This window comes from Mauremys mutica, chromosome 19, assembly GCF_020497125.1.
Source record: "Mauremys mutica isolate MM-2020 ecotype Southern chromosome 19, ASM2049712v1, whole genome shotgun sequence".
In the NCBI taxonomy this organism is placed as follows: Eukaryota; Metazoa; Chordata; order Testudines; family Geoemydidae; genus Mauremys; species Mauremys mutica.
In genome coordinates this window covers 24,683,304-24,703,084 of record NC_059090.1, presented here as the reverse complement: position 1 = coordinate 24,703,084, position 19,781 = coordinate 24,683,304, and the positions used below count along the sequence as shown (strand labels likewise).

The following is a 19,781-nucleotide window of genomic DNA, read 5'->3' as shown; positions in this document are numbered from 1 at the left end:
ACCCACCCTAACTCCTGCTGGTTGCAGACTTGAAGGGATGGGAACCAGCAGCATGGGAAAGTGGAGCACATGATGAGGGTGGAAAGAAGAAGGGCTGGGGTTTTGCAGCAGGGAAGTAGTTGAGATCAGTTCTTCTCAGCATCTGTAAACCCTTCTTCCCTGGCATAGTGCCACTCTATGGCAACAGCAAACCATGGGCTGTTAGCCTACTCCGCAAGAGTTCAATTGCCTTAGAGCGCCTGGTAGGGATCGACATTTACACAGTATTAGGCATGTTGGCTTATCACTGTTTTCCCTCCCCTTTCTCAGAATATAATGCTGATCTCTCTCTTCTGTCCTCTCCCAATTGTTGACTGTTCCGCCCAAGAGATCAGGAGGAAGGTTATTTGTAGAGTTTGTCCTAATGCTGCTTCACAGACCTGCCATTGGAGTACGGTGAGAGGTGCGTGGTATCTCTTCCCCTGGGAAACCAGACATTACTGGAGCTTCTGAAGTTGGGTCTCAGGGGCAGTGCAAGGGGCTTTCTCTTCAGTATTAGACTGGCTTGCAGTTGTCACTGACATTAACTCCTACTTTGCGCTTCCTCCTCCAGAGAAAAATAAACCAATCTGAGAAAGGAGGTTGTGGGTAGGGGATATTACTCAATTGAGATTTGAATGTCACTAGCTTTTCCTCCACTCCTACAAATACGTGTTACTTTTGTACTGTCTTGTTGGTGTGAGGTATATGCTTTGATCTCTCAGTGTCTGTGTTGGAAAGCAACTGAGTTTAATGACAGTTAAAATCATTGGTGGATCATCCATGCTTTTGATGGGACTGAATGATGTTAAATGTGTACCAGAACTGTGCTTTGGCCTTGGTAGTAGTGACCTGATGCAAGCATGGTTTTGGAATCCATTTATGACATGATTGGCCAAGTCCACGTAGACAAGATAGCTGTGTAAATTTTAATATGTTACGTAAAACACAAGATGAATGCATAACATGATCTCCAACTACTGTAACCCTTATCTTCCCATACCTCTTCCCCCAACCTTTGTCAGTCACCCATTGCTGTATTAGATCTATTTTAAGGCTTGTGTATGTTAGGTAGTTTTGCACTGGTGTTGTTTCACTAGTGTAACCCCCTAGCAACGTAAATACACCTCTACCCTGATATAACGCTGTCCTCGGGAGACAAAAAATCTCACTGTGTTATAGGTGAGACCGCATTATATCAAACTTGCTTTGGCCCCCTTGTTCCTTGTTTCCTGACAGCCCCCTCCAGAGACTCCCATCCCTAATCACCCCCAGGACCCCACCCAACCCCCTGCTCCCTCTCCCCTGACTGCTCCGGCCCCTATCCATCCCCCTCCCCCACAGGCACTCACCGGCAGCAGCGGGAAGCGGAGCAGCCTGGCCCCAGTCCACTCCACTCCGCCAGCTCCCAGACGCGTTGCTCCATTTCCTGCCCCCGGTGAGTGCGGAGTAGTTGGGGAAAGGATGCCCCCCTCACACTCACCTGCGGCAGGAAGCGGAGCGACGTGGCCTCAGCCCACTCCGCTTTCCTTGCCCCGACCCCAGCCGTGTTGCTGGGGGGTGGCTGGGGAAAGGTCCTGCACTCACCTGCCCGGCGGAAAGTGGAGCACCATGGCTGGGAGCTGGCGGAGTGGAGCTGGCTGGGGCTGGGCTGCTCCGCTTCCCGCTGCCAGTGAGTGCAGGGAGGTTGGGGAAGGGATGCCCCCTATGCTCACCTGCAGCGGGAAGCGGAGCGACATGGCCCCAGCCCGCTCTACTCTGCCACCTCCTAGCCGTTGCGCTCTGCTTCCCGCTGCAGGTGAGTGCTGGGAGTCCCTGACTGCAGCCGAGACCCTCTGCCCCTTATCGAACCCCTCGGCCCCAGCCTGGCCTGGCACCCTTAACACGCTGCTCAGAACAGTGTGTCAGAGCTTTACCGCCTTGTATGTGAACCCGTGTTATATTGGGGTAGTGGTGTATGTTGCATTGGTATGCATATGTTATCAGGGATAAATTGCACTGGTGCCGTCTGTCTGTCTGGCAGAGGTTGCAGCACTGTAGCTGCATATATGCAAAAATCCCTAGTGTAGACAAGCCCATAGATTAAGCTGCTTGTGGGAATTTGACATTAAAACAGGTTCATGTAAAGAAAACCTTGAAAATGTTGAGATATCTAGTAGTTAAAGGCTGGTAGGAAAGGTGGAGCAGGAGTACTAGTGTGGTTCACAGACAGTGCCCTGTCGAACACTAGCCTCCATTCCTGCTCAGAGTTGTTAAAAAGGGGGAGAGAGAGAGGATTTTTACCAGGGAAATATCTTAGCAGGCTAGAACTGCCAGTCCTCTGGCTGCTGGAAGAGGAAGGAGCTATCTCTCAGAAACGGACCTGATTCTTATCAGCGGTGCTGCTTCCCGAAGGCTTCTAATTAGCTTTGTTGAGATTGACCACAGTCTTGTTCATTACATTCTGTTGCTGCTTGGAAAAAAAACTATGCACAGGGCTGTAGGTACTGGAACTGTCAGTGTGCAGATTCAGGAAGATATCACTGCATAAGTTGACATTTCACTATTGTAAAGGATAGAAGACTCCCCCCCCCCTTTTTTTTTGGTAAAAGGACGATTAATTTTGGCAGAAATTGAAGTCTTAGAGCCCACCTTAGGAATTGCCATATGGGATCAGACCTGTGGTTCATCTAGTCCAGTATTTTATCTCTAAGGTGGCCAGCACCAGATGCTTCAGAGCAAGATGTAAGGAACCCTGCATTGGACAGATGTGGGATAATCTGCTCCCTACAAAGGTTTCATTCTAATCCCTAATGGGCAAAGAGTGGTTTAAACCCTGAAGCATGAAGCCAGAGAAAGTTTTAGACTTGCCTGTGGAAAGTAGGCAAGTGGATTTTTCAGGTACTTAGTGGAGCACTATGAACATCTATGACAGGTTTCAGAGTAGCAGCCGTGTCAGTCTGTATCCGGAAAAAGAACAGGAGTACTTGTGACACCTTAGAGACTAACAGATTTATTTCAGCATGAGCTTTCATGAGTACAGACTGTGTTCCATTCTATGCATCCGAAGAAGTGAGCTGTAGCTCACGAAAGCTCATGCTGAAATAAATGTGTTAGTCTCTAAGGTGCCACAAGTACTCCTGTTCTTTTTATGAACATCTATGAAACTCTAAAGACAATAAGATACTAAAACAAAAATGTGTATGTAGTGAATCTAGTGTATATTCTTAAGAGTATTTTACTATTTACTAATAGTTAACCTTTCATGGTGTTCTAATTAGCATGAGAGGCTGTGTCCAATCGACTTCTTTTCTTAAAATTTCCCACTATGGCTTACTGCTAGTGCAGCTCTGCCAATGGTAGTGCTACTGTAGACTGGCTCGTGACATTTCAACTGCTTTATTTCTTATGGTAGTTAAATAACAGCAGCTGCCATGTGTTAGTGCTTGTACCACCGGTACAACTGCACTGGTGGTAGCCAGGGGTGAGAGATTCTAGTGTATGTAAGACTGAAGTGTGTGTGTACAACTATAACCCCCTAGTGTGGATGCAGTTATAGCACTGTAAAGGTGCTTATTTTGGAATATTTTATTCCTGTGAGGAAAGAGGAATGAACTGTACTGGTATAAGCCTTTGTTGACTTGGGCGAGTTTTATTGGTCATACAGGTAGTTATACCAATATAAATCCCTGTGTGGACACTCTGAGGACTGGTCTACGCTAGACATTTTAGCCAGTATAGTACTGTCAGTTAGAGTTGTGATTTGTTTTTTTTGGTAAGAGTATTTCTATACTGGCAAAACCCTAGTGTAGACTAGTTATTCCAGGAAAAAATTGCTTCTGCTGGGATACTCACCTGTGAAAACTAGATGCCACAGTGATGAATATACAGGGACATACATGATGACTGTTTACTTCCTTTTTCATTTGGGATCATAAACTGTGATTCACCCTCTTAACAGTACTAGTAAAAAAAAAAATTAACCTCATGTCTTTTTGTTTGCACTTTAATTTTAACTGCAGTTTTGCATACAATAAAGTCCTGTTTTTGGAAAGTCAGAGTATCTTTATTAATTCACACTAACCATTGCAGAATACATAGTGGGAGGCCAAGACCCACCCTATATATAATCTAATGTACACAAGACGGACACTCTTTTATGAAAGCAACAGAGAGCTCCGTTGTGGCTGACTGTTAAAATGCTCTTTTAAAGCCTCCCTCAGCTGCACATCTCTGCAGTTGGCTCATCTAATAGACCTTGTGTCCGGCTGTTCGCATTCAGCAGAGTGCCGCTCAACTTCGGCTTTGCATCCTGGTGGGAGCTTTTCCTCCTTCAGCTCCCAGATATATGTAGTACACAACATGCAGCTACAACCATTAGGTATTTTTCTCACTGAGTAAACAATGCCAACAATCTGCCAAAAGCACATTCAGCTGACGTTCTGCACTTGCTGAGCCAGTAGTTGAATCTTTCCTTGGTGCTGTCAGGGTGGCCAGTGTATGGCTTCACGAGCTAGCAAAGCAAGGGGTAGGCTGGGTTCCCCAGAATCATTATTGGCAGTTCAACATCGCTAGTGGTAATCCGCTGGTGAGGAAAGTAAGTCCTGACTTGCAGCTTTCTGAAAAGTCCTGTGTTCTTAGAGATGCAAGCATCAGGCACCTTCCCTGACCAGCCTACATTGTTATCAGTGAGGCATCTCTGATGTCCCACTAGTATTTACATAACCGTAGAAAAGTAGCCCTTTCTGTTGTTGTACTCTGTGGTGTAAGGTGGTCTGGTGTCAAAATAGGGGTATGCAACCCCCCACCGCAGTTTGGGAACCCCCTTGCTGCAGTTCCATCCACTGTTCCTGTATGTTGCTGAGAGTGACATTCCTGGTAGCAGCAGACATTTAATGGCCTTACACCAGTGGTGGGCAGCCTGCAGCCCGTGCACGTGGCCTGTCGGGGTAATCTGCTGGTGGGTCGCAAGACAGTTGGTTTACATTGACCGTCTGCAGGCACGCTGCCCGCAGCTCCCAGTGACCGTGGTTCGCAAAGGACAGTCAGCTCTGTAATTCAGGGACCTAGCTATATGGACTGCTGAGAGCAAGTGGAGGTGAACCTTTCCCCAGTCATCTCACATCACCCTTGTGACTATTTCCTTGCTCATTTGTCTGCTGTAGGTTCCACCCTAATTGTTGTTTGTGAACGTTAAGGTTTTGGTTTTGACTTAAAGCTGGTCTACACGTAGTTATTTCTATATAGATTGTGCTAATTATGCACGTTTATACTAGTATAGCTGTGTCCACTTTAGGGTCTGTACTACTGAACTAAACTGATATAATGAAAACAGTACAAAACCTGTGTGTGGATCAGCCCTTAAAAGCCTTGAATGGCTTAGGACCGACCTCTCTGTGAGAATTCTTTTGCCTTGCACTATACTGCTATATTTGCATTCAGTGGAGATGCTCCCGTCAGAACCTGGGGGTATAAAAGTCAACAAGCTGTTTCTGTGAGGGGCTCTCAACTTTGGAACTGACACTACTCTCCATAGCCTACATGTGTTGACTTTCACTTTATGTTGCAAGGCCCATCTGTTTATCCAGGCTTTTCAGAAGGGAGGGATGTGATAAGGGCTGGTATTTGTGGCAATGAGGTGGTGTTTGAGTTTTGATTCTATCGGTCAGCTAATTTTTTTGGTTTTGAGGTGAGGGGCATCTGCTGGTTCAGTTTTTTTCCCCTTGCGTATGATTGTTGTTGTTTGTTTTTGGTTTATTTTTTTAACAAATCTCCTGGCATCCAAGGTGAGCTATACACCACCTCTGAACACTGCTACCAGCTGTGGGTGTATGAATCCGTAATTGCATTGTTGTCTGAGACTCACCAGTTGTCATGCCAGCATTTCTGGTGGGAGAACACAATGGAAGGAATAGCCCTAGGACTGGGAAGTTGTGGGCTGGTGAGGGAGTCTACCCTGCAACCTCTGTTTATAATCCTTTTCCTGGGTTAGTTTCAAACAATAGATGCTTATTTGGTTGATCCTGTCACTGTAGTATGGCGCCTAACTTAATAACAAGACTGAATTTGTTTTGCCCTGTTGAGAAATAAAATCTATTATGACCTCACTGAAATATTAGTCTGACCGAAGTAGGCAGCCAGCTAAGTCAGCCAGCAGATGATTGGTTAGCTTGTACGTCTGGTAGGGATCACAATTTATATTTAAATTAAAAAAAGATTTTAAATGATCTAGACCCATCATGCTTTTCAGTAGCTACTTCTGTAACCGGATGATCTTTTTTTTTTTTTACCCTTCTCTGCCCTCTTTCCACCTTTCCTGCTTTTGTTTTTAGCCCTCACTTGTTGCATTTTGTTTCAAATTCGATGGTAAGATGTTCATGGCAGGGAGCATGTTGATCCCTTTGTTTGCACAGTGGTCAGCACAGTCGGGCCCAGTCCCGATTGGGGCCTTCTGACACTAACACAATATACATAATTCTAAGTAGTTTAGCATTCAGAAACTTTACCATTCAGCTTTCCACTCACGTTAGTCTGCCAGTTTGAAGTATTACATGAACTACACGTCTGCTTGTGGCATGGTGTAGTCGGCTTGCTTATTTCAGCGGGAGGGAGTTCTCTCTGTCGGATGAATACAGGCAAGGTATGAAATCCTCTTCTCTACAGAAAACATACTTGTCTCTCTGGTGTATAATTTGTTTTTATGCCTACCATTCAGGAACCTCTCTGTCGCTCATGTTGTATATTTTACAGGCCTCCTGAAAAGGTGTTCTTCAAAATAACTGCACCATGTGAAAGAAACTTTTTTCCATGGAGCCTTTAAGTAAAAAGGATTTCAAATCTGTACTAATTTAAACATGCTTAGTTTTGCTGCATCTTATTACATTTTGGGTGCAGTAAAAGCCTCTTACTTCTAAAAAAAACAAAATAATATTTACTGCAAATAAACTGTGGTTATGATGCGATATTAAAGTTGGCTGCATGGGTAAATAATGGGTATGTGCCTTTTTATTTTTCCTGATTTATCAAGAAGGTCTGAAATATTTTTTTAAACATTTGTTTTCTCTTAGGAATAGCATGTCTTAACTTCCCTGGTTTTGCTGGGAGATTTCTTGGAGGGCCAGACAGCTGGAGTGGGAATTTTTCTCCCAAGTGTGTCTCAAATGTTTTAGTATACAGGTGTTAACAAAAGCAAGCAAATCAAGAATTTTAAACGAGCCCCTTCCCCTCTCAGTTGCTCAAGTTTTTCTTTCTTTGTACTTGTGGTGTTGTGGTTATACTCATTCTCCAGTTCAGTGTCTTCCAGGAAAATAACAGAGGAGACAAGATCTGAATTTCTAATGTGAAAAATGAGCGCCCTGACTCCTCTTCCTCCTCCCCTCTGATTTTTTGTGTGTGAAGAAAGCTGTCTGGTTTACTTTACACAGTATGGCTTTAGTAGAAAGCAGACAAGCACATACCTATTTTCTTTTCCATTTATGCTATTAACGTCTTAAAAATAAAAGTATATGTCAGGTTTTTTTTTCCTGCAGTGTATGCTGTGTATCTTATATATTGTGATGTACATTAGATGTGACTGGTAGTGGGTCCTTCACAAATACCTAGCCCATTCTTTTTGTACATAGAGGTTATTTTTTTTCTTTTTAACTATGTTTCCCCCTCTTTATGCGACTGTTTATTTGGAGGTATTTTAATAAGCACCACGTATTGGTGCATTATTACTCTTATGTCACTTTCTACCGAAGGACACCTTAGATATTTATATAAAAATCATAGTAGTACTAACAGTGCCATTCCACTAAGATTACTGGTGGGGCCTGGCCAGATTCAGGGGAGCAGCCAAAACCAACAACCTGCCTGATGGCGAGAAGAAAATCAGCCTACATATGTCCTAAGAAATGTACCATAAGGATATATCTAATTTGGCTCCAGTTCTTCTTCTCATGTCTGGGAGGAGCACTATATTAGCTTAGCAGTAGCTGGCTTTGTGGAGGTAGTTCTTTGGTTATATTTCCATGTGATGTCTCTTCTGGTATAGATACTTCTGTTCTTCTAGAACCAGAGTTGTTAGAACTATGGGACTAGCTTCTGTAGTCTCTTTGGATCATATCATCCTCTAACAACTTTGCCAAATCATCTGGAAAGAAGCTGTTTCTTGGAGCTGTGTAAGTGGCTAGTGATTACCAATGCCAGCTTCCTGGTACAAACTGCTGTCATTGGTAATATTAAAGAATAGATTTTTGGTCTCTGAGAAATCATTTAGCTGTAGTAAGGGCAACTGGGCAGCAAGCAACATTAGAGATGATGTTCCTTCCCTGTTACTTTCAGGAACCTTAATTTGTTCTTCGATGTTCTTTACAGTTTGCCTTCAGAAAATAAATAATGTTTCATGACACTGAAAGTTGAATTCTCAGTTACTCTGTATCCAGCTGGGCATATGGGTCAGCTGCATGTTTTATTAGGGGGCAATTTCTCACATTTTTCTGGTAGGTTGTCAGGGCAGCATCTCATTTTCTACCTAAAGTACCTACTTTTTCCTCTCATCATACGTCCAAAAACTTTATAAAGTGGACTCCTGACATTCCCTTTTAACAGCTGGACAATAGATTATTTCTTAATAAAGGAAATGTGCCTTGAAACTTGTGTTTTTTTTCCTGTGTCTATTCCTGCTGGAAAGCATAAAGTATAATCTGTTCTTCTGAACTTCCATCAGAACAGAGGCATCAAATTTCCAAATATGACATTATTCTTGTTGTTCAGTTACAAGGAGGATATGGTGGTGTATAAGGTGTTTCAGAACCTACAAAGAGCATTCTTTTTTGTGCATGTGAATTTGGTATTCATAAAAGGCATCAGATTGACAGCCATGGAGATTGGAATTTTATTTATTCTCAGAGCAGGTAGTGTACAGGCAGTGCTACTGCAAGAATCCCCAGTTTATCCACCACTGTGCCTCAACGGTATCCTTTAGAGGCAGCCTGTAGAGCTCTGCAAGGAGATGGTTCAGTCTATATGCCTGTTAAATTGTCCTCTCTTCTGAGACTGCCAATAAGGGAGGCAGTTAGTGACAATTGTGATATTGTTTTTTGTGATGTGGATGCTTGTCTCCTGGGACTTGTATAGATCTCACCATACTCATTTCACTCATGCTTCTAAACAGCTGGATCTCAAACAACTTTTGGTCACCACTCACTTGTGCTGAATTTAGACTCTTTATCTAGAGATTAAAGGGTCTATATCCCATTACCACAATCACTGAGACATCCACTCCCCCACAAAGAAGATTTTAACAATCTGCCTCATGGTGAAAATAATATTTAGGTAGAATGTAGTAGAGTTAACCATTGGTGCTGCTGGCTTTAGTGAGTGAGTGGCACTCTGCAACTGGGGAAAAATATCAAACTTAATAATACTTGACATGTAGATAGCACCTTTCACCCGATGATCTCAAAGCACTTTACAGTTGCTGCAGACTGTAGTGGTGTATAGTGGTTAGAGTAAGGAACTGGAGATTGGACCTGGATTTTTATTCTCACCTTTGCCAGTGATTTGCTATGTGACATTATATTTGACACTTCATCTCTCATTGACTTAGCTTACTGATCTGTAAAATGAGGATATCACCTCACTTCTGCAAAACACTTGTGAGATATTCAAATGGCAGTTGCTTTATAAGGACGTGGTGGTGGTATAGATTACATTGATGAATTAACATGTAATTCTATCCCTTCATAAAATAAATATATATTCCTATTTTATAGGAGAAACCAACACCTGGAAAGTCTGAAGTACACAGCAAGTCCTTTGCAGAACTGGGAATAGACCCCAGGTCTGACTTCCAGTTATCAGCTTTAATGATTGGCTAACCCTTCTGATACCAGAGGAGTCCATTGTCCTCTTGGGATATGCACATGGAGAGGGAAGGGTGAGGGAGGAGTCAGTTGCCATCATAGTACTTTTCTTTCCTCTCCCAGACCCAGCAGAAGGCCATCAGCGGTGCCAAGGAATGGAAGGATAGCAGGAATGGAAAGATAGCAGCGGAAGGCTGGAGATGTGCATTTTCTTTCCCCTCCCAGGCTTTATGAGGAGTTCTCAAAAGAAAGTGAATGTAGCTTTAAACTGCATTCACTTTTTCATGATCCACCTTTGTGCTGTGGAACCCTATTCCCTTTCATGTTGGGTTTCGGGGCAGTTGATGGTGGAGATAGCCTGGGTAGAATAACTTCCATGCAGTTGCACTGTCCTGGAGGCAGTAGCAGGGAGCAAGAGGCCCCAGATCTGGTGCGGAGGCACATGGCATTCATATGTCTTCCAAATTTCACATGGGTCTTTGGGGTATAGGGGAGGAATCCTTTACCTCTACTCCTCAAAAGAAGAAAATGAGGATAATTTGCCTTAAGAGTTCTTCAGCACAAGGAAGTGATCAAGTCTACATGCTTGTTTTACACTAGACTCCTCATCCCTTCTTTCTCACCATTGCTAACTAAACTGAAGCTTCACTGTAGGTAGCTGGGAAATTGGAAGAAAAAAGTCTCTCTTAGACACAGCTAGAGTTTGAAAAACACCTTATATAACTATGCAAGCTGTGCCATGATGAATACTTTGGTATTTGCTAAGGTAGGAATTCTTTAGCTTTGCACAGATGTTTTCAAAACAAATTGGTGAGTTTAATTTTGCACTTGAGTAGAGATTCTCTTTCTCCAATTCACTCTCCCCGCAAGATGTGAATAATTTAATTTTTTTTTAAATTAATCTATTCCTATATCATTGCTTCTTTATTGGAATGTTTTCTGTCTAGGATCTTACTAAAATCTATCTTATTCTCAGAATGTCATCTGCTTTCATAAATAAAATACATTGTCATAGTAAAGGTGTTTTGTAGTTAAAACATCGCATTCTACTTAGTCCATATTTAATTTGCCTGTATTTCAAACTCTTGTCTTCTGCCAAATTAGGTCCCAATCCTGCATACGTTTGCTCACAAGTACAACTTTACTGTCATGAGAAGTTCTATATCAGAATTCAATTGGACTAGTCATGTGAATAGAGTTATCTACATGCTTAAGTGTCTGCAGGATTTGTGTCTTTAGTAATCTAACAGACCATTAGGGACCTGTATATTACTCTCTGATCCCAAAGCCATAAAATTTTATGTGGAATCTACCTTTTTCTGCAGAACTATGCTTCACAACCTCACCTTTAATTAAAAAAATAAAATAAAAAGAACTCTGCCCCTTATACTTGTGAAAAAACAGCTGGTTCATGTTTTATTATTTAGCCAATGCAGAATTGTCTTCCTGAATCTGTGGACAACTTGAAACAATAGCTCTGAGAAGTCTGATCTTCTCCTTCCATATTAATGGGATATGGTATCTGAAACGGAAAGCTGGTGATTTGCATATCGGCATTAGTTATGTCACTGATGATTATTTAGCATACATACAATTATTTTTTACATCCCATATTCCCAAATTGCCTCCTACTCCATCTCAGTTGCCAAAAGTCCCAGCTGCCAGAACTTTCTTGGGCCTCCCATGATGATAACTTTTCTGATACAGTCATGGAGAGCCAATACAAAAATCTATGGTTGGTTGAAATTTAAAAATGTGGGAGCAGCAGCAAAACTGAATTTAGTGCCAATGACCAACACTAGGATACCATCCTGATTGTTTTATTTTTATATTTAATTCAAGAAAACCCTCACATTTTAGAATTTAAATTAAGTTGCTGCAGAATTGCCTGCCTGCCACATTAGAGTGCCACAAAATTTAGGTTCAGCTTGCGGTGGCAACCACAAAGTCTTGATGGTAATCATGGTAGACGTTCAAATACTCTGGTGAGGCCATATAAATACCTGGACAGACAGACTGGATGGATGGTAATGATGCTATTAATAGTAAAGCATCCCACCTTTCATGCATTCTTTCCCCTTTACGCACAGGGAAGCTGTGCTAGGCAGTGCAGGGAAACTGGAGGATCTAAGGAAAGGATGATTATTGCCCTTTCTGACCTGAATGATTACCAATGTTTGGTGCCTTGCCAGGTTGTGACTGTTAGGAAAAAAATTGATGATACGAGTCAAGTATTTCTTTGATGCAGTCCTGTTTGTTTGCAAAGAATGTCCACAAAGTCCTGTTTCCCTGAACACAATAGAAACAAACAGCAGCAGACAGTTTCCTTGCTTACAGTTTCCAAGTCTGCCCCTCCATCAAGTCCAGTGCTCCAAGAAATTCTTTCCTTCTGCTCTCTCTCATGGCCACTTTCACAGTTGTTTCTCTCACTGTGTGCTGGCTTTTTTGTTGCGTACTCACTCTCACTCTCTCCAGAAACAATTCCCTAGCTTCTGTGTTTGGTATTAATCTAGGGAAACTCCTCAGACCACACAAGTCGCTCTGTTCAGGCTTTACCATATGGTCGATTGCCTTGGGCGGCAGCTTCTGTTGTCTCCAGCTATTTTATTCCATAAAGGGGCTTACTTGCTCCTTTCATTTAGTCTGAAAGAAGGGTGGTTAGCACATCCATCAGCTTTAACCACATCTGTGATAGCTAAAATATCATTGTGCTGGAAGGTAGTAATAGCTATTTCCTATGCAACGTGTTCTGTTAATATGTCACTCCAAGGCCATGTCTACACAAGAAAAATGACCCACTTCTGACAGTACTTATCAACACTGCTTCCTCCACCTGTACCCAAAAGTTGGCATTGAAAACAGTTGAAATACTAGTATAGACACGACAGCACTGTTTTCAGCATATATAGAAAGGCTGATTGAAAGCACATTCCAAAAGGACTCAATCAAGCTTTCTTTAAAGGTGATGAAAACTGTTTGTCCCATCTATCCTAGCAGTGAACTACTTTTCATACCAACTGAGGGGTGGGAGAAGAGGTAGTTGCTGAGATTCATTTACTTAATTTTCTTGTTGTGTATAGGGCCAGAGAGCCATCTTTGGCCTATCCATACTGGAAGTTTAAAGTGTGCTAGTACCTGTTTTAGTGGACATTGTGTTTAAACTTTTCTTTTTCCTTAGTCAAACAAATCCCTCTAGTGTAGATTGAGGCCTTCATCTTTTGTTCCGTATTTGCAGGATAATGATTAATATTCCAAAATAAGAAAAAGGCTAGCTATCTCTGAAAACCTGCAACACACTTAAAAAAACCACAGTTGATGCATTCATTTGTGTTATTTTTGAATGTGCTATGATAAATTATCTTAAACTGTCTTCTTAGTTGAGAGGAAGTTAAGCACTGATAAGCAAAAGTCTCTGACTTGATTAGTATTTTAGTGAACCTTCTGCAAGAAGAGATGATGTATTTACCGAGTATATTGCACTGAAAGTAATTTTACTCTTCAGTTTTATAAGTACTTGCAGGTGTTGCTATAAAAAGAACCCGCAAGTTTTGATCATAATTTTGACTTTCATGGATGTTTCTTACCCCCATGTAATTTGCCTATCATTATGATAGTCAGACTTTAGATTTTTAAATGTAATTAATAGGGCTGTCAAGCAATTAAAAAAATTAATTGCGATTAATCGCACTGTTAATAACAGAATAGCATTTATTTAAATATTTTTGGATGTTTTCTACATTTTCAAATAGATTGATTTCAATTACAACACAGAATACAAAGTGTACAGTGCTCACTTTCTATTTATTTTTGAATACAAATATTTGCACTGTAAAAAACAAAATAAATAGTATATTTCAATTCACCTAATACAAGTACTGTAGTGCAGTCTGTTTATCATGAAAGCTGAACTCACAAATGCTGAATTATGTACCAAAAAAACTGCATTCAAAAATAAAATGTAATACTTTAGAGCCTACAAGTCCACTCAGTCCAAATTCAGCCAATTGCTTAGACAAACAAGTTTGGTTACATTTGCAGGAGATAATGGTGCCCGTTTGTATGGCACTGTTGTAACCGGCGTTGCACGATATTACATGCCAGATGTGCTAAAGTTTCATATGTCCCTTCATGCTTCAGCCACCATTCCAGAGGATATGATGGGTTCTGCTTGATAACAGTCCAGAGAAAAGTGGACCGATGCATGTTTATTTTCATCATCTGAGTCAGATGCCAGCAGCAGAAGGCTGATTTTTTTTTTTTTTTTTGGTGGTTCAAGTTCTGTAGTTTCCACATCGGACTGTTGCTCTTTTAAGAGTTCTGAAAGCATGCTCCACACCTTGTCCCTCTCAGATTTTGGAAGGCACTTCAGATTCTTAAACCTTGGGGCGAGGGCTGTATCTATTTTTAGAAATCTCACATTGGTGCCTTCTTTGCGTTTTGTCAAATCTGCAGTGACAGTGTTCATAAGAACATAAGAACGGCCGTACCGGGTCAGACCAAAGGTCCATCTAGTCCAGTATCTGTCTACCGACAGTGGCCAATGCCAGGTGCCCCAGAGGGAGTGAACCTAACAGGCAATGATCAAGTGATCTCTCTCCTGCCATCCATCTCCATCCTCTGACGAACAGAGGCTAGGGACACCATTCTTACCCATCCTGGCTAATAGCCATTTATGGACTTAGCCACTATGAATTTATCCAGTTCCATTTTAAACATTGTTATAGTCCTAGCCTTCACAACCTCCTCAGGTAAGGAGTTCCACAAGTTGACTGTGCGCTGTGTGAAGAAGAACTTCCTTTTATTTGTTTTAAACCTGCTGCCTATGTTCTTATGTTCTTATGTTGAGTTAGTCTAGCTCCCCTTATTAACATGTTAGCTAATATGGTTTAATTTACACATTTTTAAAAAACAGGAACTTCCTGGAAGCATGGATAGGGAAAGTGATGTTCAGAAACATGTTAGCTGATCATAGTCAACCTTAAGGCTTGACTGTTGGCTAACATATTTGTGTACATGGTTTGCCTTGTCTACACTAGTTGCAAACTCCTTTTTATAGTCACATCAGTTAAAATATGGTAACTATTACATCTTAAAACACAACCTCTTTTCTCCACATTCATGCCCTAAAAGTTTGTATGCTACTGCCACCTCCATACAGTCTTAGTTTCTTTGTGTTTATTCCTGATTATTAGCAATCACATGTATAAGATTAGGATATCTGCTACCTTCCAGTAATTCTTGATGGATTTGAAATAAGTATTAATACATGACTCTCTATTCCTGTTCACTTGCTTCTTGTACTTCAGGTGCCAAACAGAGATAAGTTCTGATCTTGAACCACTGGCCTCCTAAATTGCTGTGTGTAGTGGTTGACATAAGTAAGTTTTTTTCATCTAACCAAATAAAATATGTAGTTGAAACTGTACAATAAAATTGAATATTTGTTACTATCTTGAGGTTTCCTGAAAACTACTTTGTAAAACAGAGAGAGAGAGAGAGAATCCACACTAGGGATGTGTGTTTTCCGCTAGACTAAAAGGAGAACAAAGACAGGGTTTGTTTTTGACTCATCCTCTTCCCACATGTGAGTTAACAACTTGTTTTGCTCAGTCATGTGAGCATAGGAGGCATAAATACTCAATTTGAGCTGGACTAAAGTGGACTAACTGCTTTTTCTTTGGAGGGTTCATAGCTGAGGAGGACTGTTACTGTGTTGTAGAAATGTGTGAAACTATAAATGTTCAATATACTCCATTTATGGACACTGATAATCTGATACAACAGACAAAATCTTCTTTTTAAACTCATTGTATGTAAACAGTGCATATGTTCTTGCTTGTGATATAGAAATGTGTCCTACCATTCACGGATCCGTCTTTAAGACAGAAGCTTATACAGCAGATATCTTCCCTGGCATAACTCCTCCTATTATCCACTTTCCAATGGGAAAGCACGTAGATGGGTCATTTCTTTGTAATGGAGAAATTGGCCTTTCACTGAACAGTCTGTTCTCAACAGACTTCTTCCATATTTGTACAGTAGTGAAACAGACTTCAAATAGATACATTACTGGCAAGTAGTAAAATGTTATAATTTCTGTGCAGTCTTTCAGTAGGCTTTTTCTTAGAAACTGGCATTTAGTGTATCTTATAAACTGCTATGTTAACTATTTTTTCATAGCCAAGGAAATTGGAAAGGATGTTTGTTTGAGATCACTAAGAGATTAGTGATCATGGAAATTACTGTCCCAAATTAGACCCATCATCCATCTAGTCCTACATCCTATCTCTGAGTACTGAGTACCAGGTGCTTCAGAGAAGGTGCCAGAACCAACATGAAAAAATCCTGTCTGTCAGTGGATGTTCTCATCCATATAAATATCTAATCCTTTTTTGTTAATCTTACTAATCTTGGCCTTGTGGCAGTGAGTTCCGCAGTTTAATTCTGTACTGTTTTAAAATTATTTGTATTGATTTTAAATTTGCTTTCAATTTTACTGCGTATTCCCTTGTTCTTGAAGTCAGAGAGGGTAAGTAGGACCCCATTTACTTTTTTTTAATACTACTATTTTTTTACCTGTAAAATATCTTCTCTCTAAATGTAGCAGTTCCAATACTTTGGCTCCCCAGATTTCGAATGTTGTTGCCACCCATTTCTGAACCCCCTTCTATTTGTGCTACATCTTTTTTGAGATAGGGTGACCTGAAGTGAACACAGTATCCAGGTGTGAATGTCCCATAGATTTATATAATGGCATTATAATATTTTCAGTATTATTTTTCTAACCCATTCCTTGTACATTGTAACAGCTTGTTTGATTTTTTGGGTGTCTGCAGTCTTTTTCGTGAGAGTTACAGTTAATTTAGAATTCAGCTATATGTATTAGTATATATTATTCCTTCTGGTGTTGATTACTTTCCGTTTTTCAACATTGAATTTCATCTGTCATTTTGCTGTCCACTTTCCTAGCTTTAGTAGGTTCCTCTTAAGTTCTTTAACAGTTGCCTGTAGACATAACTAACCTAAATAATTTTGTCATGTGCAAACTGTCAGCTCATTCCCTTTTCCAGATAACTAATATATATATTGTACAGTACCATCACAGGTGCTTGGATCATCTCTGTAAATCTTTCCTCCAGTTGAAAATTAATCATGTAGTCCTACTCTTTGATTTGTCTTTTAGGAGGTGTCTAATCCAGGACTGTACTTGACTTTCCAGCCCATGATTACTTAACTTTCATAATAGTGTCTTGTAAGGAGTTTGTCAAAGCCTTCTTGAATGTCCAAATAAACTTTTAGTTGATTCTTCTTTACTTGCTCTTTTGTTGACACACTCAAAAAATCCTAGTAGACTAGAGAGAGACCCTGTTTTCCTCTAGAGAAGCCATGCTGGTTTGTCCCTAGCTCATAATAACTATCTAGTTACTTTATAGTTCTATTTTTATAATGATTGCTTCAGTCAATTGTAGTAAAACTTACTGGTCTGTATTACTGAATCACCCTTAGCATTTTTGTGAAGATTATCAGTGATCGTTTACTTCTATCTAATCCTCTGGTGCTGTAGCCAGGCACGGCTCCATGCACCAGCACGCCAAGTGCGTGCCTGAGGCGGCAAGCCACGGGGGGCGCTCTGCCGGTCGCTGTGAGGGCGGCAGGCAGGTTGCCTTCGGCGGCTTGCCTGTGGAGGGTCCGCTGGTCCTGCGGCTTCAACGGACCTCGCGCAGGCGTGCCGCCGAATCCACGGGACCGGGGACCTCCCCGCAGGCAAGCCGCCGAAGGCAGCCTGCCTGCTGTGCTTGGGGCGGCAAAATACCTAGAGCCACCCCTGGCTGTAGCTAATTTTAATGAAAGACTGCATATTTTTGTTAGCAGTGTAGCCACTTCATTGTTAAGTTCCTTTGGAATTCTTGGACATGCACTTGCCTGGTCATGGCAACTTGCTTCTTTTTAATGTATGAACATATTCCAGCACCATCTCTTTTGACATATCAGTCTGTGACAGAACCTCATCTTTGTTACCTAAAAAGAGTAGGTCTGGGTTAAATATCTTTCTCGGTGGTGAAGACTGAGGCACAGAAATAATTTAGATTCTCTTTAATACCCTTCTCCTCCTTAATTTGCTGTTTTTCTATCTGGTAGTCCAAGGGATTACCTGACTTCTCCTGTAGGCTTTCCACTTAAATAATTTCATATTTGTTTTTAAGTCTCTATTTGATCTTCAAATTCCCTTTTAGCTTTCCTAATTTCTGTTTTATTTTTTTCCTGCTGTAGTTTGTTCCTTTTTATTAGCTTTGCTTGGGTTGGATTTCCATTTTCTGTATACCTCTTTGGCTTGAATGATTTCTTGGGCTTTGCCATTTAACTAGACCTTTTTTTTGTGTGTGTGTGTGTGTGTGTGAGTCCGTCAGTCCGTCTTCCTGCCTAGCCTTGTGGCTGGAGCTTGCATTTGTCTGTGACTCTGTTATGGTGTAGGCTTAACTAGCTTTCATGCTCAGTTTAAGGTTATTAATTTTCTCACTTTTGAATGTAGGGTCTTTTTGATTAACTTCTTCTATTTAAATTTCCCTTTCTAAATGTTAATGTCTCAGTGCTAGTTTTGGTATTATTCCTTCCCCAAGGGAATGTAACTTCATTATATTGTGGATCCTATTGTATAGTAGCTCAAGTAATAGTTACTTTTTGAGCCTATATTACTTAATATTAGGTCAAGAACAGCCACCCCTATTGTGTACTCAGACATTAGCTGTTCCAGGAAGCAATTGTTTAAGGTGTCAAGAAAATGTTTCTCTCAGTTTATAATCCCACTGACATTTGTCCAGTTTATATGCCAGGAGTTAGATTGTCCATTGTTACTGTTTTATTAGACTGAGTTGTCTCTTTGATCCACCTCAGCATTGTGCAGTTGGCAAGGAAGCTGGCAGTAAAACCTACTAATATATTGGAATTCTTACATCTTATGATCAAAGGAGATGTGAATGTAAAAGTGTTAGAAGAATGAAGTAGCCACAGGGAATTGGCTGTAGTTGATTGGGAGTGGCTATAAGAGGATCAGATTAGTAAACTTTTTATGTAGCAAGGGGTAAGTAGTTGGCAACTGTAGGCCAGAGTGGCTTGGAAATCAAGGTCTGTCTAAATATAGGACTAGTTGGAGTGCCATTAAAAACTAAGGCACCAATCTATCCTCTTTTAGCCCCTATGTGGGGTATACCTGAGACCTTTGTATTCCATTTTGACCATGGATCTTGGTTCTTATCCATAAGACATTGTTGGCTCAAATTATCTATCATATTTTTCTCTAGTCAGAATTGAATGTCCAAGGAAGCCCCTGTCTCCTTTTGTGTTTGATTTAAAGATATGTCAATTTATATGAAACCCTGAGTTAACGGGGGGGATGTCGTAAGATATCACTATATGCTGCTCATGTCTCCTTAAACCCAACTAACCGTGGCACATCAGTTCATCTCTTCTCCAGGTGTTGAATGGTGTCTCTCTGATTGTAAAATTAATTTAACTAAATCTGAAGCCTTTTCATTGGGCAAGACAACTGCTCTTCAGGACTTTTTATTACTTTGCTGCCCTACAAAATAAGCTGTAAATATCTTTCTCTCTCACTAATTAGCACAGACACAGTTGTCCCCTGGTCATTTCTAAAATTAGAGCAGACCTTGTAAGAAGTCCTCACAAGCTCATCATACTTTTGTTGTGTCAGTTTGATTCCGATGACACTAGTTCTAAGACCTGAATGCTTGCTCAAAAAATGTGACATTTACTGCCCTTTAAAGTCATCTGAAAGATTCTGTAGGTTTGACTGGTATGACCTGAAGTACTGTAGAAGACTGGGTCTCACAGCTACCCTGAGAATTGTATTCCCTAATTATAAGTTGTGCTATTGGGCTTCAAGACTCCAGCCATTGGAGGCTCTGAATGCAAAAGATT

The 19,781-nt window shown here is 40.9% G+C and overlaps 1 protein-coding gene across 2 annotated transcripts in view; it reads left to right on the top strand.

Moving 5' to 3' along the window:
• The window catches only part of TAOK1 (TAO kinase 1), a 143,024-nt gene that overhangs the window by 47,519 nt on the left and 75,724 nt on the right, over window positions 1-19,781 (top strand). The window lies entirely within an intron of this gene.